At 33.6% G+C, this 21535-nt stretch overlaps 1 long non-coding RNA gene across 1 annotated transcript in view; it reads right to left on the bottom strand.

The window, feature by feature from the left end:
- Positions 1-21535, bottom strand: part of LOC138711832 (uncharacterized) — a 41717-nt gene that overhangs the window by 10030 nt on the left and 10152 nt on the right. The window contains exon 2 of the long non-coding RNA XR_011335487.1: positions 11409-11467. This is a non-coding gene — a long non-coding RNA (uncharacterized lncRNA). The remainder of the gene's footprint in view (positions 1-11408; positions 11468-21535) is intronic.

Below are 21535 nucleotides of genomic sequence, written 5' to 3'. Positions count from 1 at the left end.
TTTATTTATTTATTTATTTATTTATTTATTTATTTATTTATTTATTTATTATTTATTCTGGTGAAGTTAAGGCCATCACACCCCAGAAATGCAAATACAATAAAATAAATAAAAAGAAAAATCATAATACAACTACAATAATTTAAATGAAAAGAAGATTATACTATACAATTTAGTGAGTAATAGAATTGAATTAAATTTGTAAAGTAATCAATTTAAATATACTGTACTGCTGAACTCACTTGAGAAGTAAAACTATTTGTATTGTAAGATATCACCAATAAATGATTTTCGCATGACATTATAGGAATCTGTTTTTCACGATACCAATCACACATATTCTAAAATTCCAATAGAATAAAACCAAAAACTTTTCCACAACATATTTCCTTAAAAATGACTTGTAACAGTGAAATATTTGATATGAGTAGTTCATATAATATTAACATAGCTAACATCAGGGAGATGTATGAGCAAAAATTGCAACAATATATTTAATATATTAATAACAAAACCATATAGGCTTCGGTAAACAATATGTATATGAAATATTCACACACTACTACAAACTGAAGACTGCATATTTTTTGACTATTAATACTTCCCATTCCGCTCGGCTCGGCATGGCTGTAGCAACAAAAGAATCTACCTGGAACATCCCCGCACCGATGGCAAGAATACCTCAGGTCCCAGCACTCAACTCGTCGGAGGAAGACAGTAGTAGTAGTAGTAGTAGTAGTAGTAGTAGTAGTAGTAGTAGTAGTAGTAGTAGTAGTAGTAGTAGTAGTAGTAGTAGTAGTAGTAGTAGTAGTAGTAGTAGTAGTAGTAGTAGTAGTAGTAGTAGTAGTAGTAGTAGTAGTAGTAGTAGTAGTAGTAGTAGTAGTAGTAGTAGTAGTAGTAGTAGTAGTAGTAGTAGTAGTAGTAGTAGTAGTAGTAGTAGTAGTAGTAGTAGTAGTAGTAGTAGTAGTAGTAGTAGTAGTAGTAGTAGTAGTAGTAGTAGTAGTAGTAGTAGTAGTAGTAGTAGTAGTAGTAGTAGTAGTAGTAGTAGTAGTAGTAGTAGTAGTAGTAGTAGTAGTAGTAGTAGTAGTAGTAGTAGTAGTAGTAGTAGTAGTAGTAGTAGTAGTAGTAGTAGTAGTAGTAGTAGTAGTAGTAGTAGTAGTAGTAGTAGTAGTAGTAGTAGTAGTAGTAGTAGTAGTAGTAGTAGTAGTAGTAGTAGTAGTAGTAGTAGTAGTAGTAGTAGTAGTAGTAGTAGTAGTAGTAGTAGTAGTAGTAGTAGTAGTAGTAGTAGTAGTAGTAGTAGTAGTAGTAGTAGTAGTAGTAGTAGTAGTAGTAGTAGTAGTAGTAGTAGTAGTAGTAGTAGTAGTAGTAGTAGTAGTAGTAGTAGTAGTAGTAGTAGTAGTAGTAGTAGTAGTAGTAGTAGTAGTAGTAGTAGTAGTAGTAGTAGTAGTAGTAGTAGTAGTAGTAGTAGTAGTAGTAGTAGTAGTAGTAGTAGTAGTAGTAGTAGTAGTAGTAGTAGTAGTAGTAGTAGTAGTAGTAGTAGTAGTAGTAGTAGTAGTAGTAGTAGTAGTAGTAGTAGTAGTAGTAGTAGTAGTAGTAGTAGTAGTAGTAGTAGTAGTAGTAGTAGTAGTAGTAGTAGTAGTAGTAGTAGTAGTAGTAGTAGTAGTAGTAGTAGTAGTAGTAGTAGTAGTAGTAGTAGTAGTAGTAGTAGTAGTAGTAGTAGTAGTAGTAGTAGTAGTAGTAGTAGTAGTAGTAGTAGTAGTAGTAGTAGTAGTAGTAGTAGTAGTAGTAGTAGTAGTAGTAGTAGTAGTAGTAGTAGTAGTAGTAGTAGTAGTAGTAGTAGTAGTAGTAGTAGTAGTAGTAGTAGTAGTAGTAGTAGTAGTAGTAGTAGTAGTAGTAGTAGTAGTAGTAGTAGTAGTAGTAGTAGTAGTAGTAGTAGTAGTAGTAGTAGTAGTAGTAGTAGTAGTAGTAGTAGTAGTAGTAGTAGTAGTAGTAGTAGTAGTAGTAGTAGTAGTAGTAGTAGTAGTAGTAGTAGTAGTAGTAGTAGTAGTAGTAGTAGTAGTAGTAGTAGTAGTAGTAGTAGTAGTAGTAGTAGTAGTAGTAGTAGTAGTAGTAGTAGTAGTAGTAGTAGTAGTAGTAGTAGTAGTAGTAGTAGTAGTAGTAGTAGTAGTAGTAGTAGTAGTAGTAGTAGTAGTAGTAGTAGTAGTAGTAGTAGTAGTAGTAGTAGTAGTAGTAGTAGTAGTAGTAGTAGTAGTAGTAGTAGTAGTAGTAGTAGTAGTAGTAGTAGTAGTAGTAGTAGTAGTAGTAGTAGTAGTAGTAGTAGTAGTAGTAGTAGTAGTAGTAGTAGTAGTAGTAGTAGTAGTAGTAGTAGTAGTAGTAGTAGTAGTAGTAGTAGTAGTAGTAGTAGTAGTAGTAGTAGTAGTAGTAGTAGTAGTAGTAGTAGTAGTAGTAGTAGTAGTAGTAGTAGTAGTAGTAGTAGTAGTAGTAGTAGTAGTAGTAGTAGTAGTAGTAGTAGTAGTAGTAGTAGTAGTAGTAGTAGTAGTAGTAGTAGTAGTAGTAGTAGTAGTAGTAGTAGTAGTAGTAGTAGTAGTAGTAGTAGTAGTAGTAGTAGTAGTAGTAGTAGTAGTAGTAGTAGTAGTAGTAGTAGTAGTAGTAGTAGTAGTAGTAGTAGTAGTAGTAGTAGTAGTAGTAGTAGTAGTAGTAGTAGTAGTAGTAGTAGTAGTAGTAGTAGTAGTAGTAGTAGTAGTAGTAGTAGTAGTAGTAGTAGTAGTAGTAGTAGTAGTAGTAGTAGTAGTAGTAGTAGTAGTAGTAGTAGTAGTAGTAGTAGTAGTAGTAGTAGTAGTAGTAGTAGTAGTAGTAGTAGTAGTAGTAGTAGTAGTAGTAGTAGTAGTAGTAGTAGTAGTAGTAGTAGTAGTAGTAGTAGTAGTAGTAGTAGTAGTAGTAGTAGTAGTAGTAGTAGTAGTAGTAGTAGTAGTAGTAGTAGTAGTAGTAGTAGTAGTAGTAGTAGTAGTAGTAGTAGTAGTAGTAGTAGTAGTAGTAGTAGTAGTAGTAGTAGTAGTAGTAGTAGTAGTAGTAGTAGTAGTAGTAGTAGTAGTAGTAGTAGTAGTAGTAGTAGTAGTAGTAGTAGTAGTAGTAGTAGTAGTAGTAGTAGTAGTAGTAGTAGTAGTAGTAGTAGTAGTAGTAGTAGTAGTAGTAGTAGTAGTAGTAGTAGTAGTAGTAGTAGTAGTAGTAGTAGTAGTAGTAGTAGTAGTAGTAGTAGTAGTAGTAGTAGTAGTAGTAGTAGTAGTAGTAGTAGTAGTAGTAGTAGTAGTAGTAGTAGTAGTAGTAGTAGTAGTAGTAGTAGTAGTAGTAGTAGTAGTAGTAGTAGTAGTAGTAGTAGTAGTAGTAGTAGTAGTAGTAGTAGTAGTAGTAGTAGTAGTAGTAGTAGTAGTAGTAGTAGTAGTAGTAGTAGTAGTAGTAGTAGTAGTAGTAGTAGTAGTAGTAGTAGTAGTAGTAGTAGTAGTAGTAGTAGTAGTAGTAGTAGTAGTAGTAGTAGTAGTAGTAGTAGTAGTAGTAGTAGTAGTAGTAGTAGTAGTAGTAGTAGTAGTAGTAGTAGTAGTAGTAGTAGTAGTAGTAGTAGTAGTAGTAGTAGTAGTAGTAGTAGTAGTAGTAGTAGTAGTAGTAGTAGTAGTAGTAGTAGTAGTAGTAGTAGTAGTAGTAGTAGTAGTAGTAGTAGTAGTAGTAGTAGTAGTAGTAGTAGTAGTAGTAGTAGTAGTAGTAGTAGTAGTAGTAGTAGTAGTAGTAGTAGTAGTAGTAGTAGTAGTAGTAGTAGTAGTAGTAGTAGTAGTAGTAGTAGTAGTAGTAGTAGTAGTAGTAGTAGTAGTAGTAGTAGTAGTAGTAGTAGTAGTAGTAGTAGTAGTAGTAGTAGTAGTAGTAGTAGTAGTAGTAGTAGTAGTAGTAGTAGTAGTAGTAGTAGTAGTAGTAGTAGTAGTAGTAGTAGTAGTAGTAGTAGTAGTAGTAGTAGTAGTAGTAGTAGTAGTAGTAGTAGTAGTAGTAGTAGTAGTAGTAGTAGTAGTAGTAGTAGTAGTAGTAGTAGTAGTAGTAGTAGTAGTAGTAGTAGTAGTAGTAGTAGTAGTAGTAGTAGTAGTAGTAGTAGTAGTAGTAGTAGTAGTAGTAGTAGTAGTAGTAGTAGTAGTAGTAGTAGTAGTAGTAGTAGTAGTAGTAGTAGTAGTAGTAGTAGTAGTAGTAGTAGTAGTAGTAGTAGTAGTAGTAGTAGTAGTAGTAGTAGTAGTAGTAGTAGTAGTAGTAGTAGTAGTAGTAGTAGTAGTAGTAGTAGTAGTAGTAGTAGTAGTAGTAGTAGTAGTAGTAGTAGTAGTAGTAGTAGTAGTAGTAGTAGTAGTAGTAGTAGTAGTAGTAGTAGTAGTAGTAGTAGTAGTAGTAGTAGTAGTAGTAGTAGTAGTAGTAGTAGTAGTAGTAGTAGTAGTAGTAGTAGTAGTAGTAGTAGTAGTAGTAGTAGTAGTAGTAGTAGTAGTAGTAGTAGTAGTAGTAGTAGTAGTAGTAGTAGTAGTAGTAGTAGTAGTAGTAGTAGTAGTAGTAGTAGTAGTAGTAGTAGTAGTAGTAGTAGTAGTAGTAGTAGTAGTAGTAGTAGTAGTAGTAGTAGTAGTAGTAGTAGTAGTAGTAGTAGTAGTAGTAGTAGTAGTAGTAGTAGTAGTAGTAGTAGTAGTAGTAGTAGTAGTAGTAGTAGTAGTAGTAGTAGTAGTAGTAGTAGTAGTAGTAGTAGTAGTAGTAGTAGTAGTAGTAGTAGTAGTAGTAGTAGTAGTAGTAGTAGTAGTAGTAGTAGTAGTAGTAGTAGTAGTAGTAGTAGTAGTAGTAGTAGTAGTAGTAGTAGTAGTAGTAGTAGTAGTAGTAGTAGTAGTAGTAGTAGTAGTAGTAGTAGTAGTAGTAGTAGTAGTAGTAGTAGTAGTAGTAGTAGTAGTAGTAGTAGTAGTAGTAGTAGTAGTAGTAGTAGTAGTAGTAGTAGTAGTAGTAGTAGTAGTAGTAGTAGTAGTAGTAGTAGTAGTAGTAGTAGTAGTAGTAGTAGTAGTAGTAGTAGTAGTAGTAGTAGTAGTAGTAGTAGTAGTAGTAGTAGTAGTAGTAGTAGTAGTAGTAGTAGTAGTAGTAGTAGTAGTAGTAGTAGTAGTAGTAGTAGTAGTAGTAGTAGTAGTAGTAGTAGTAGTAGTAGTAGTAGTAGTAGTAGTAGTAGTAGTAGTAGTAGTAGTAGTAGTAGTAGTAGTAGTAGTAGTAGTAGTAGTAGTAGTAGTAGTAGTAGTAGTAGTAGTAGTAGTAGTAGTAGTAGTAGTAGTAGTAGTAGTAGTAGTAGTAGTAGTAGTAGTAGTAGTAGTAGTAGTAGTAGTAGTAGTAGTAGTAGTAGTAGTAGTAGTAGTAGTAGTAGTAGTAGTAGTAGTAGTAGTAGTAGTAGTAGTAGTAGTAGTAGTAGTAGTAGTAGTAGTAGTAGTAGTAGTAGTAGTAGTAGTAGTAGTAGTAGTAGTAGTAGTAGTAGTAGTAGTAGTAGTAGTAGTAGTAGTAGTAGTAGTAGTAGTAGTAGTAGTAGTAGTAGTAGTAGTAGTAGTAGTAGTAGTAGTAGTAGTAGTAGTAGTAGTAGTAGTAGTAGTAGTAGTAGTAGTAGTAGTAGTAGTAGTAGTAGTAGTAGTAGTAGTAGTAGTAGTAGTAGTAGTAGTAGTAGTAGTAGTAGTAGTAGTAGTAGTAGTAGTAGTAGTAGTAGTAGTAGTAGTAGTAGTAGTAGTAGTAGTAGTAGTAGTAGTAGTAGTAGTAGTAGTAGTAGTAGTAGTAGTAGTAGTAGTAGTAGTAGTAGTAGTAGTAGTAGTAGTAGTAGTAGTAGTAGTAGTAGTAGTAGTAGTAGTAGTAGTAGTAGTAGTAGTAGTAGTAGTAGTAGTAGTAGTAGTAGTAGTAGTAGTAGTAGTAGTAGTAGTAGTAGTAGTAGTAGTAGTAGTAGTAGTAGTAGTAGTAGTAGTAGTAGTAGTAGTAGTAGTAGTAGTAGTAGTAGTAGTAGTAGTAGTAGTAGTAGTAGTAGTAGTAGTAGTAGTAGTAGTAGTAGTAGTAGTAGTAGTAGTAGTAGTAGTAGTAGTAGTAGTAGTAGTAGTAGTAGTAGTAGTAGTAGTAGTAGTAGTAGTAGTAGTAGTAGTAGTAGTAGTAGTAGTAGTAGTAGTAGTAGTAGTAGTAGTAGTAGTAGTAGTAGTAGTAGTAGTAGTAGTAGTAGTAGTAGTAGTAGTAGTAGTAGTAGTAGTAGTAGTAGTAGTAGTAGTAGTAGTAGTAGTAGTAGTAGTAGTAGTAGTAGTAGTAGTAGTAGTAGTAGTAGTAGTAGTAGTAGTAGTAGTAGTAGTAGTAGTAGTAGTAGTAGTAGTAGTAGTAGTAGTAGTAGTAGTAGTAGTAGTAGTAGTAGTAGTAGTAGTAGTAGTAGTAGTAGTAGTAGTAGTAGTAGTAGTAGTAGTAGTAGTAGTAGTAGTAGTAGTAGTAGTAGTAGTAGTAGTAGTAGTAGTAGTAGTAGTAGTAGTAGTAGTAGTAGTAGTAGTAGTAGTAGTAGTAGTAGTAGTAGTAGTAGTAGTAGTAGTAGTAGTAGTAGTAGTAGTAGTAGTAGTAGTAGTAGTAGTAGTAGTAGTAGTAGTAGTAGTAGTAGTAGTAGTAGTAGTAGTAGTAGTAGTAGTAGTAGTAGTAGTAGTAGTAGTAGTAGTAGTAGTAGTAGTAGTAGTAGTAGTAGTAGTAGTAGTAGTAGTAGTAGTAGTAGTAGTAGTAGTAGTAGTAGTAGTAGTAGTAGTAGTAGTAGTAGTAGTAGTAGTAGTAGTATAGAATTAATCCGAACATGACAATTTTCAGAATTTTCTTGTTAGTATACTAGCTGCATCTTCTTGCTTAATTTAGCTCTTTAATATAGCAGACTTCCATTTTTTAAGATCTGGATTTCATATTTTCTGCAATGTGGTATTTTCTCTCATTTTCGTCACCAAAAGCATATCAGTTGTGTTGAAGACTTATTGATGTGTTGTTCTGACGCCTTCAATGGATACAACTCCACGAAAACTCACTGAAATTTATTGTAACATTAGCAGGTATGTCCCATGACACAAAGGTAAAAGTGGTGTTGGCTTAGCTACAGTTAATTCCAATCTAAAACGATACCGTGAGACTGGATTCAGCCGAAAGGGGAGATTTCACCGCAAGATGAGAGACTAAATGCTGTCGACTTAACCCGCGAGTTAAACCTTCAACAGGGATAGAAATTCACATTAAAATAATGTGTCGTAGACATTTGTAAGTAGGGTGAAAGACTTGTAAGCCATTAAAAAGCAATTGCTAACATCTTATACGTACAAAAAACGCTTAATATGGAAAAAAATTACATGAAACTGAACAGTGAAAGACTGGAAGAAAGTACTATTTTACGATGAATCTCATTTCGAGGTTCATAGCCACCCTATTACGTCCATAAAGGCTACGAAATGGTTTCATCAACTGATCCCCAAGAACACCGAAACACTCCCAAAAGTAGAAATCCATTTATGAGTCCTGCATCCCTTATCTAAGTGAGAAATATAACATTCCCACTAGTCAGTGGAGTGTTTCTGGTCTTTTGTTTGGTGCAAGTGGCACACTTCCTAAATTCACATGTGATATTTTAAAAGCACTCGGACTCTGATTTTTTTGAAATTAAAAAAATTTTGTTGAATATTCTTAAGGATTCAATCCAAATATTACATTACCATTTATATTTTGGCCATTGATGATTGTGTTGGGTTTGCATTTCTCTGAATTTTTACTAAACAATTCCTGTTTTTTAAACTATTCTGTAGTGCTTTTATTCTGGATCTTTATGGTCACCCTCATTGAGGGAAGATTATTTTCTTTAAATATTTATATATTCTGGGGTTATTTTACACACAAAGGGTCTGGATAATTAATTCATATCATGGAAATGAATAGTGACAAGAATATTCGCATATTGGAAATTAGGGTCTTATCGCAGTCGCAGAAATCATTTTCGAATGGCAATGATGTGTTTCAACAAGACCTGGAAACATGTCATACACTATACAGTACCTGGCCACATTATTATAATCACTCACATTTTTACTATACTTTACATATTACTTCCTCATTTGAACTCTGGTTTCCTTTCTTAAGCAGAATTCACATTACATATTTAATTTTTAATAGTACATTATACAACGAGCCTATAATGAAGGTAATTAAGAAGCGAGTTTCATAATTTTCATACGAGCTTCTTAATTACCATTATGGGCGAGTTTCATACGACTTTTTATGCTCGACCATATTTCTAATATGATATTATTAATTTTCTTTGTATCTGACCTTGACCAATGTCCCATATGTTGTGAGATGTGCGCAGACGCGAAAGTATTGATTTTTTCCGAGGAACAGATGTTCACATTGACCTTGCTAGGCCATAAGAACCTACAGAGATAACATTGAAATTAAATTAGATATTGAAAAACGAGATGACAAATTGAATTTATTTGAATGTTATTTACAATTAACGCTAATTATTATAGTAACCGAACATAACCTTCTGCGACAGTATTGGATTTCCAGCCTCCGTGACTTTTCGCTAATTCTCTTTCGATTGCGTATCCGAGAATAATCGATACTTGCGGTTTTATAACGGTAGAAAGCTGACCTGTCATTGGCTGAACAGTTGTAACCTGAGTCGTCATTGGCTGAAAGATCTGACCTTTAATGAGTAGGTATACTTTAATGACATGCATTAAAGGTCTGCTACCAGGTGTATAATTACTACATTTCGGCATGGTCGAGCATAAACAATATTAAGTAAAATTACAACAATGTTACTTCAAGAAATATTGATAAATAACCAGCCACACCTCATTTTTACAGAAATTTCAGTATTTCGTACGACCTCCTTCCTGGCCATGGCAAACGTTTCTGGCTTCCAAAAACATTCCACTTTTGCCATGGCCAGGAAACTCGACTTGAATCCCATTGAGAATGTCTGGAAACTCGTAAAAAGAGAGATGGCAAAATAACTTATTACTACCAGAGTTCGACTTATTGAAAGGCTGATACATGTTTGGAATCACAATGAGAGGATCCAGGAAATAATAGAGAAGTGTTTGTAAGCATGCCAAAGAGAATTGAAGCTGTAATTAAAGCCAAAGGAGGTCGTACGAAATACTGAAATTTCTGTAAAAATGAGGTGTGGTTGGTTATTTATTAATATTTCTTGAATTAACATAGTTATCATTGTAATTTTACTTAATACAGTTTAAAAATTAAATATGTAATGTGAATTCTGCATAAGAAAGGAAACCAGAGTTCAAATGAGGCAGTAATGTGTAAAGTATAGTAAAAATGTGAGTGATTATAATAATGTGGCCAGTACTGTATATCATACTGTACACCTCAAATGTTTATTAAGTCCTTCAACCAGAATAATATCCAGATATTCCTCTGGCCAGGCAAATCACCCAATATCAATGATTGAGAATGTGCGGTAAATTTGCAAAGAATGAAAAACATCTCCTATGAAACAGGGAAAGATACTGGTTTTCGACTTGGAGGGAATTGCAACAGTGAAATTCAAATGACGTTATTCATTTTAAAACAAGTTAATGGGAAACACTTTTAAAGAGACAATAACCATATTGAATATCTAATCTTAGGCAGAGAACGGTGCAGTAAAACTGTTACTAACCCACAATTATTCAGGACACTGAAAGTTATGGTTAAGCAACACAGAAAAGCGAGTTTCTAGTAGATTATTTTTGTGATTGCGATACTGATCTGGGACGAACAATTTCTCAGGAAACAGTCTTGGGGAGCCTTAAAGATATGAGAAAAAATTACTAGAAATGTACCATTTTAACCATTTCTGACAAAGAAACACGTCGAAAAAAAACTTTCGTTGTAAAATACGACAATTTCGCAGACCAAGATCGGAAAGTAGTCATTTTATTTGATGCATAAAGGCTGAAGAAAAGTTAATTTTGGACTGCACTGTTGAAATTAAGAAGGTCAATGAATGTGTAATTCACTGGTGAGCGTATTGTTCTAAAGGTGTGGAAGGAATTTAATTCTGTACAGACTCGATAAATTAAGAGTACAGGGAAAAAATCGAAGTCACATTTCTCTTAAGGATGATGTCATCTTATAATTCAGTATATTACTGAAAAATTTATTGATGTTCCTAATGAAAAAGCAGGAAAGGATGACTATATCGGTGGTGATAATTCTTCATTATCAGTTTTCGTAAGAAAAGCACAAACTTTGCAGTAATATACTGAATTATATGATGACATCACCCTTATGAGCACAGTGACTTTGATTGTTTTTCTCGTGTACCCTTCATATGGATTAAGTTATTGTGAGATCGCTAAAATGAATTGATAATCACCTAGAAACTATTTGAGTGTTATCAGTCTCTAGCCTTTCACCTACCAATTGTGATCGAGATGGAGTTATAGGGATGCATTTTTCCGATTAGGACTTTAAGTGCATATAGTTGTCACCAAATTTAACACATATGAACTACATTAATAATTTGTTGTCCACAATGGTCTCAAAACTAAGTGACTATAACTGTAGAAGTAAGAAAGAATTCTTGAAGAATTTACATATACCTATTTATGGTATCATGAAATTAAATCTGTTGTGTGAAAAGTCTTTTCAGTTATTGCCATAAATTGTTCAGGCACTGGAAAACAGTAAAAGATTGGGATATTAAAAGTTGAAAAGTATGTAGTACCCTCCAATAATATCCTAAATTGTACTGAATGAAAATTGCAATTCAATGAACTACTCAAACATAATATTCTCTGCTACCGTACTTCAATAATATTTATTTCAAGCTTGCTTTCAATATAAATATGTCAGTTGGTATATATTTTAGACGATACTGTAAGTAAATTAATAATGGTTATAAGCTATCGGATAGTTTTGTATTTTGCTCATAATTTGATGTTTCATTTCTAAATAAATATTTACCTCCTACTTTAACGATATTTGGTATCGCCTGTTCACCATCAAGTTGGCTGGTTTGATAAATAAACCATCTGACGTGGTTTTAATGCAAGATTATTAGTAGCTAAGAGTATTAGATAGGCATACAGTCTAGTTTAGATTTGAATCTGAATTTTTTCTTCAATTCTTGTTTAAGTAAGTAAGCAAGTAAGTCATGATGCACACAATCCTCAAAGAAAATAGAATTATATGTAAGCACCATATTGGTAATCAAAACAGAAGAAGATTAAGAAGAAGAAAGAGAAGAAGATAAAACAATGGTATATGTTAACTTGTAATTAAGAAAACATATTTATTGAATCCTTAACTGAAAATGTTTACATTGACCAACTGTGAAGCTGCCTGGAGATTTCTTGAAGTCATACTTTATTAAATGAACTCACCTCAGTGTCGTTTCGTGTTTCATTTCCAAGAATTTCTGCAGCGTTACTGGGCTGTACATCTGCGGACATAGATTAAATATGTTACTAATCATGTTTACGTCACAGTTAACTAAAAATATCTTGGTCAGCATTCGCATACCAGCCTTAAAGACACATTTCAGTTTGCCAAAAGGAATGTAGAGAGACCAGAGGTATCTTAAATTTAACCGAAACTTATCTTCATTATCTAAATATAATGTATGTAAAAATGATAAAGAATCAATTGGTTTCAGAAAGTGCTATGCTACATAGAACTTGTGCCAGATTATCTCTCCAAAGAGAGAAAAGGGTGGTATAATGATTGTCATAGGACTACATGATTTTGCTCTGACTTTTATTCAAGTTACACGAGTTGTATCATGATCGAGAGTGATTAAATTTTAGAAAGATAAATCATTCTTTCAGAAAATTAAGTTAAACTATTTTCACGATGCGATATATAGTTACTGAGTGTAAAATTCTTTAGTTTATGGCTAAAGATGAATCAAATAAACATTCCATCTCCAAAACTACAATTTTGTTTTCAGCTCTTGGTAACAGAAATAATATAAATAATGTTTGCAGGTATATCCGATAGAATAGGGTGGGACACCTCGATTCACCATCTCGCTTGTCCAGAGCGATATCAATGATGTGCTAGTACCAGGTACACTAATTGAAAATGAGTATCAATTGGGACATTATCCATTGTGAATAGTCAATGGCTTAGTTGCTAATAACTCATCATTAGAAGCAAATCAATGACATTAAAAATTCTTGGGTGGAATATTTCCTCTCTACTGGATTTTTAAACCAAGGGATATTTAAAATCGATGTCATGGCACAATGCGTAAATATTAGATACTATTACTATGTTACTATGATGTACGGAAGGACATGTGATATTTCAGTGCAGGAATTCTGTGTTACCATATGGTGAAGAAAGGGTAGAACGGAGAAAAGTTCTCTCCGGCACTTGCTGACGATTTATCCACTAAGCCACACCGGATTCCAGTTCCGATGCTGCATTGAATCCTTCTCAGTTTAAGTTCTACCATCTCTGGCCTTAGCTGGCTTACCCTCATGTACTGTGTCACAGAATATGTGACAGTGGCACAATGTCCAACACACTATGTACAGAGGTGCACTCATTACGTGTGACTAAGTGGCCGGGATCCGACGGAATAAGTGCCGTCTTGAATCACAAAGTGATTACTTACGCTTATCATATTACTATGATATACCGAAGTATATATGATATTTCAGTGCAGGAGTTCTTCTTTACCATATGGTGAAGAATGGGTGGAACGGAGAAAAATTCATAGTAATATGATACGGCTTCGCATTGGGTGCTAAAGTTTTCACTCGCGCATGAAATCCAATTGTACTTCCTTATAATTGTACTTATGTTTTATAAATTACTAATTATTCTCTTTGTGAATTATAATTGACTCTAGATGGAAGTACTTATTATCCCACAATGTTCAATTTAAATATATTTTTATTTTATTTACTTGCTAGGTATCAACTAGTAGGTCATTTGACGTCGATGAGATTGGTGATAGCGAGATGGTATTTCGCGAGATGAGACCAAGGTTTCGCCACATTACCTTGGATTACCTGACATTCGCCTTACGGTTGGGGAAAATCTCTGAAAAAACCAAACCAGGTAATCAACCCAAGAAGGGATCGAATCTGTGCCCAAGCGCAAATCCAGTTCGGCAGAAAAGCGCCTTAGCCGACTGAACTACTCTGGTAGCTATTTAAGTATCCAAGATTTGTAATTTGATAGGAATTATGTCGCTTTGTACTTCAATTCAAGTTTAGAATTACGGTATTTCTCTCCTTATATAATTTGCTACTTTTATTTTAACTCATCGCTTAAACAAATCACTTAAAATGATTTATTAGAATTAACAAACGCTGAAGACAGCAGTCAGAAGTACTTGAATTTGAAGTTACGAAGAATGGCTTGAGAAGTGCACAGTTATTAAGAAGGTTACAAGAAAATAGAAAGTTCATACAAGTTTAAATCGCATATAATTGGGACAAACACATTTCTTCAATTTTTAGAGTGTCCTGCGTTATAACTGCAAGGTGTGGAAACGGAGGAGAAAGTGAGACTGCAAGAATAGACAATTTAAAGCGTAGTTCAACGGTGCCATAACAAGTGGTCCGGAACAATAAGGAGACGAATATTGACGAAGAAACATTAAACAAAGTAGATTGAGCTGCTATAGGCACCGTGCAAGCTCCTCTGGTAGCGACTGTTGTTACTAACTGCGGGACAGCAGCGATAGAGTTGTGCTTGAAGTGTATGAATATACTTAACATCTCAGGTTAAATGATTAGAAATATGGATGATCCTAAAAGCGGAAAGGTAATGCAAATTGCTGTGTTCTTAAGTGTAGTAATGCTTATAGGAACACACCAACCGATATTGTTTTTATTCATTCCCAAAACAGAAAACTGAAGCGCAACGACGCTAATTGTGGATCCATGCAGTACGCAGACGAAAGTAAATAAGGCTACACTGCTTGTAATCATACAGTAGTATTATATACTAGGCCTGATTTAAAAATAGAATGATAATAATATTAAACTGCCCCCATTGAGGGTAGCCCTTACGGACTCAGTATATCCTCAAAAAAAATTATTGTACATAATATTATGTTTATAAATAATCATTAAGTTAACAACGACAAGAATTTATCATTTAAATTTCAAAAAGTACATAATTACTGAGTTCTTTATATATATATATAATGTATAATATTAGCAACAATAAATAATAATATACTTAATTTTAAATGTATTCATATCGATGTTTAATTCTTGATTTCAAGTGCTATGGTTCACCTTGGAAACCAACACCCGCAGCAAGAATTTGCGGTATTCATTTTATTGGGAACGAGATCAGTACACCCCCAAAACTAGCATACCGTTCCCAGTATTTTTATAAAAGATGACAAGAAAAAGACTGCCTCATCTCAACTAACTCCGGAAAGGTACGAAAGAGAAGAAGAAGAAAATATGAAAATTTAAGTTTTATGGAAGGCGAATGCTCAACAAGTGTTATTTCGAAAAATGAAGTAGCCATACAGGCAGAAGTAAATGAAACCATTCTTAGTGATTTTGTTTATTCTTTCACAATTGAATTGTGTGAATTGTCTATTCAAGTGTCTATTCCATTACATGCCAAACTGAAGTCGCGTAAGAAATGTTATGACAAGCGTTCAGGAACAGATGATATGTTTAATGAAATGCAAGGTTTCCGAAATTATTCTACAATAAAATATGAGACAGAACTACCAGACTTGTGGTTTCGAATATATTGTTAAAATTTCTGCCAATTGAAACACAATCATACCCATAGAATCATAATAAGAAATATTTCCAATTCTATCATTTAACCCAAAAATAGCTACCATAGATAGTCGAAACGCCCCAAGATACATATTATTTTTGCCATTTTTATTAGTGAATTTCACATCGCAAGCTTTCGAAAAATTCTGTCCAAGAGTAAGATTAGTAAAGAAAATCGTCTACTCATATTTTCCAATTAAAATGAAAACTGGATTGTCGTATTCTGCTATGAGGGTGATGTTCGGAGTTAATCGTACAATTATAATTATGATGTATTTTTACCGCCACTTTAATGTTGTTGACATCCACAATGGTTATTGTAATTTTGGGTTTTGGCCTAGCAAAGAAAGTATTCAGGAAACAATGCCTACAATATTGAAAAATGTAGAGTGACACTTAATTGTTCAGAAGTGGAACAGCCACCCAATGTGGATCAGATGGTGGCCTTCAAATCTAAATGCTACCGAGACAGATCGAGAGACACATTCATAACAACTGATTGCGGATTATTGACTTTATTAGAAGGTGGTGATGAAGTCAGGTTTTCCCGGAATAATAACAAACCTCTCCGATAAAGGGATCATTGTTGTTACTCCACCCTATCTGAACGATGGTAAATTAACAGCTGAAGAAGTCGAAACTATTTACAGCGTTGCCAGTGTTCGAATTCATGTTGAAAGGTGCATTCAGCGAATTAAAATATACAGTATAACATTTTACACAAACTATCAATTGAACTACTTCCGCATGTTGATCTCATTGTTTATTCAACTATCCAAACAGAAGCCTGAACCTCATAAGTGATACCAACAAGGCACCACTTATGAGGCAACTAGGCCAGAATATCATGGGATAGAGTGGCCAGTTCCTTTTCCCTTCCATTGCATATATCGCTGACTAGCTACAAATTACACTAGTCAGACTTCAGATGCATACAAACAATATTGTTCTTCCTCTAACACATGTCGTCAAGTGAGATGTACAGCCTGATAACAGATATACATATCAGCCAGAACCTCAATCAGAGGTAGTATGTTGATGATATTGTTCATATGCGTTGTGTTTTAGAGAATTTGCAGTTGTCCATTATTCAGGAAGTGTAATTAAGACTACTTTTAGAATTAAATCACATTAAAATACGTAATTTATAGAGACATTATACACACAAATATTACACACGTCATGATATCAAATATAAGTATATCAATGTTTTCGTAACGTGACTGTTCACCCTCATTCAATTGTCTGAAATCTGATTTAAATGCCAAACAACTTCACTGATATTTCAGGAACTTTGTAGTTACATTTTTACACTCCTCTAGCAGTACTGAACTTTCCACTGAGTCTATAAAATAATTAAAGACTAGAGATTACTGGGTTTGCAGTGAAAGACCTGCCCTTGGGCAGAACACTATGAATCAATGAACCCATTCTTACTAATATTACAACTTTTTATCGGCAGAAAGCCGCATGTAATTTCTATATCACACATGACTAGTGAATGACTGCGAGACTGTAGTTAATTAGGGATTGAGACACAGCGCGGCGCCACCAGTACGATTTTGAGACCCATGCACGGTGCCTATTGGAAAAGAATCGTACGCATGTGGTCGGAACCGAGAAGAGGAGGATATAGAAATCATGTATTAATGGCATTTTATCAGATCTGAGAATGAGGAATTTGGATATTTCGAATGTCCAGGAGTGGCATCTCTGTAGGATGGACCTGGATTGACGACGGTCAATCGTATAAACCGATATATGGTTATATGAATTAGTTTATGGAAACTTAGAAAGCATATTGTGATGATTCAGACTGGAATGTCATACATGCAAGAAAAAATATATAGGACAGACTAAAAGAAACTTCAAAATTAGATACAATGAACACATTTCGGACTTCAAACACAATCTTAAAAATCCACATACGCCTCCCATTTAATAGAAACTGGACACGAATTAGGCCCGATCCACAAAACCTTAAAAATCCTAAAATCTGGAATAGACACAAAATTAATAAATTCTGCAGAGGAATATAATATTGCAAAACAGATTCAAAGGGATAACTGTATTCTTAATGAAAATTTGATTCAAATCCGGAATCCTCTGTATAACTTTTAAACCCCACCACAACGTAATATCCTTCCGCGTAAGCTTTCTACGCGAGCACAGTACAACGCTCGCGTCACATTAGTCGGTGAATCCAGTCCAACAAGGTCGTCTCATGTCCTCGTAAGTATGTTCATATAATTGGTATACTTCCACATTTCAAAACTTACATATTTTGATACTAAAGTTTTCATTACAGATAAATACTACTTCACATCGCAATGAAATATCACAACTGCTTGTGCAATATACACGTTTAAAACGTGAGTACATTTGATAACTCAATTTGACCACATTTTCACGTTTGAAGTTTGTATATTTCAGATGGAATTCACCTCCCAAGTCGAACCTTTGAGACAAGATCTACACATATCAGTATTATGAAGTTTAAAATGAGGAACATCACTACATGTTCATAGTTTTCATAATTTTATGTATCATTGCAATGCAATCACAGTTTTAATTTTACGCACATAAGTCTGTACATTATTTTATACATATTAATTTTTAAACAGTTCATTTCATTAAATTATCATTTTATTTTACTACAGAGACTAATAATGAGATATTATACACAGAGCCTGATAATGCCCGAAGGGCGAAAACGTTCGTAAACTGCATTATACAGAACATAATGACTACATATATGAATAAGTGTCATTAGTTTTAATAATATTGATTTGTCATATGAGTGAATAAATAAACAATTTTATATTGTATTATATTGTATTAGTTTATGGAAGCTTTAATCCTTTTTTGAGGGACCCGAAGACTTGCATCGTAGTTTTAGGCTTATTGTGCCAAGCTTCTTATTATGGAATGATTATTGAAGTCCTTAGGACAGCATTTCTGCATCTATGTGATTAACTGCTTGGTGTCATATTATCCATTCAGCTGTTGATATTCTGCAGTCTGCGCGAATCGGTGACCTCTGTTTACCACGTACTAGTCTTGCTACATCCTATATTGACTGAAGAACGCAACACCCTAGATCCGCAATTCACCATGATACCATCTGCCTCAGGGAGCTATACAGCTCTACAGCTGTAGTAACTCCCTGGTTTGTCCTAATCCGCTAAGAAAGCCTCTATGCCTCCTTCGGATCTTACGCAGGCCTCCCCCCCCAGACAGATGAAATATGTAGCGAATCACAGTACCATGTCTGCTGCTTCTCCTAATAGATGAAGTTGAAATTAAGGAAGGCAGAATGAGTCCGAGGTCCAACTCCGAAAGTTTCCCAGCATTTATGCTTCAAATGTTTGAGAGGGGAAAAGTTCTGATAAATCCCCAACCAGATAACTTTTCCCAACCAGGATTTGAACCCGGACTCGCTCGTTTCACGGTCAGACATGTTAAGCAGTCTGGAAGTTTAGTACACAGGATATTCCAAGCTTTCGTTCATATTTATACAATGAAGTCCTTATTTATATCCGTTTTATAATAGGTGACTTATATACAACATTGCGTGTATTTTTTTTGTACAGACTAGAGCATTGTAATTTTCAGCAATTCATCGTGTTGATAAGGTAATGGAATACAAGGAAAATTAGTTACGAATTTTTTCACAAGCACGTAAGATAAGATAATACAGTAAAAAATAATAAAACAAGTTATTTATATCTGAATTTCATTAGCGCGTAGACTGCGTAATGTTTAAGATTGACATGAATTAGAATTGAAATGTACTGATTATGGACAACTAAATAAAACAATTGTGGGTATTTTATAATCCTTTAGAAAATCTCAAGATTTTCCTACATGACAAAATATAAGAGGTGGGGGGGAAGTAGAAAAATAATATACTAATAATAATAATACCTTTATTAAAATAATTGTTTCAGGCTAGAAGTGAAATAATCCTTCAGATTGAAAGGGACGATAGAGTACACTTAAATATAAAAAACCTATATTACGTTTTGTGATTAAATGCAGGTCTAATTAAAACGTTAACTACGAAGTTTTAGCAGTCTGGCAACATCGCCGCTAACACAATTTTTTTCTTCTCGCAATAGAGATGTAAGAGGTCAACGAACTCAGACCTCTCTGTACGCAAAACTCCCTCTCTCGCTACCACGTTGCAATCTACTCACATCTTTCATTGACTTGAAATTAGTGATTTTTAAATTAAATTTACATGAAAACCATCCATGATATCGAAATACACCAGAGAGATAAATTATTTTTTCATTAGATTTTCTATCGATATGGACAATTCATGATCCTACTCGCAATATTTACCGAATAAGAGGGTATTAAATATTTGGGAAAAACATTTTGTCTGAGAAAACTGTGGACTTTCCACCAATATGGCATTACATTTTATTGTTACATACAACATGATCTATTCACTCTGAAAATCTGCTTGGTTATTTCATTTCACTTGTAGTATTGTATAGGCTAATTATGATGAAATCGCTAGAGGTAACTTTGATATCAGTGATTACACTTTAGAGTAGGCTACATTAATTTCAATAAAACTCTTTACGTGTTATTATACAAATGAACCACAACACTTTGATTGAAATGAACTCTACTCTGAAGTTTGAGCAGTTACATCAAAGTTAACTCTAGCGATTGCAAAGTAGTTATTTTGCGAACATAGGAAATAGTGTGGAGTTAAGTGCTGTAATTTATGTTATAGAAATTTAAACTGCAGGTATAGGGAACTGTATGAAAATGTTGAAATTTTTTAGAATTAAACTTTTCAAGCTAAATTGATCATACTATTCTAAACAAGAATTTATGTCAAAAACTTAAACTTTCTTTTCTCATAATTGTCGTATTTTATATGGTTTCCCAGGCAAGTTTTTTTTTTCGCCTTGGAATGAACTTAAAAATTAATTTTGTTATTTTAAAGCTTTATAGGCGTTGAAATATTGGATGGCATTATTATTATTATTATTATTATTATTATTATTATTATTATCATTATTATTATTATCATTATTATTCCTTTAAAATGGATTTCAGGGAGGTAGCTACTGGATTAAACTTGCTCAGGATAGGGAGCGATGGCAGGCTTATGTGAGGCCGGTAATGAACCTCCGGGTTCTCTAAAAGCCGTAAGTGACTACCACCACAACCACCACCATTAAAATTACTACTACCACTACTACTACTACTACTACTACTACTACTACTACTACTACTACTACTACTACTACTACTACTACTACTACTACTACTATTGTTATACATAGTCATCTTATGTTACAATTATGTAAATTTTATCTCTGTAGAGCATAGAATAAGGTCTATATAGGCCTATACTACGGAAAATAGACCTACTTCATATATGAATTTCTCAATACAGGGATATTTTGCAATACGACGGTACAATCGAAACCGAATATTTGGTACTTAAATGTCGAAATGGTAATGATGACTTCATAATTTCTTGTGAAAACACTTCTTGACAAACTAGATTTTAGGGTTTATTGGGATACATTTGAAAACATACTTCTTACTTGAACAGGATAAGAAACAAATTCCTAGTCTTAAACTTGAAAAGAAAGTAAATCTAGAATTTGTGATAAAAAGTAACGTTATAAACAATTGTCATTAAACTTATAATGAATATCACTGTGTATTAGTCTTATATGCTGAAGATATTGTTGATTTCTTACGTTAAATTTCCCCATGTCTATCATTTTACAAAATATTCAGTGTTCACCTTTAGGAATTTTGTGCACATTGCAAAGCTTTCGGTCTTACTGTGTAATGATGTCAAAGGATTTCCCTCCGACAAGTAACTATGTCCAATCCTTTGTACATAAGCATGGTTAAAACTGAATTTCTCAGCAACCAAGTGGTTACATGCATTATATAGGAGGTTCGTGCTCTCAGGACAATTTTAGAGTGAAGAGAGTAAGTAAGAAGGATACAGAATCTTTGTCCCGGAATATGCACTGAGGGCCGATCATGCCACATTTTATTAAAATAATCTCACAACTTATCCTAGCTGTGGTTTCTATGGGTTTTCTGGGGCGCTAAGAGAATTGAAGGACTCAGCCCTAAAAGATATGGGCTACGGATCTGTATCTTCACTTCCCATACAAATATTGGCATTTTCAACATTGAAATCTTCTGAAATCGGAGGCTTGGCGATCGCATTTCGTATTCGGTGTTCTAGGGATAGCTTACTGTAGAGTCGCTCGCATAATGCAAGGGCCCATATCCCTTCCTCCACTCAAACTCACTGTCGAGGCTTGTAACATCATCGGTGATACCTCTTTGTTCTTGTTCTGTCGTGCTTCGTTCCATTTTCGGTTTTCTTCTAAAAAATTGTCTAATAATAATAATAATAATAATAATAATAATAATAATAATAATAATGAATAATAATTTATTTTTTAATCTGGCACAGCTAAGGCCAGTAGGCCTTCTCTTCCGCCCAGCCAGACTCTGATTCTAATTGAATACAACTGGTTACATAGTAATTACATTCATATCTAGACCATAAAACAACATGAAAGTAAATAATGAAAGTTGGATAAGTAATGTTAGTGTGACAATAATAAACAATGGTAAGAAATAGTTATGATGATAATAATAATAATAATAATAATAATAATAATAATACTGAGATAATTTCAATATTTATTCTGTGATATATACTTTATAATAATTAAACA

Source organism: Periplaneta americana, chromosome 13, assembly GCF_040183065.1.
Source record: "Periplaneta americana isolate PAMFEO1 chromosome 13, P.americana_PAMFEO1_priV1, whole genome shotgun sequence".
Lineage (NCBI taxonomy): Eukaryota > Metazoa > Arthropoda > Insecta > Blattodea > Blattidae > Periplaneta > Periplaneta americana.
Note: the sequence above shows the minus strand (reverse complement) of the source record. Positions and strands in the feature narration are given on the sequence as shown.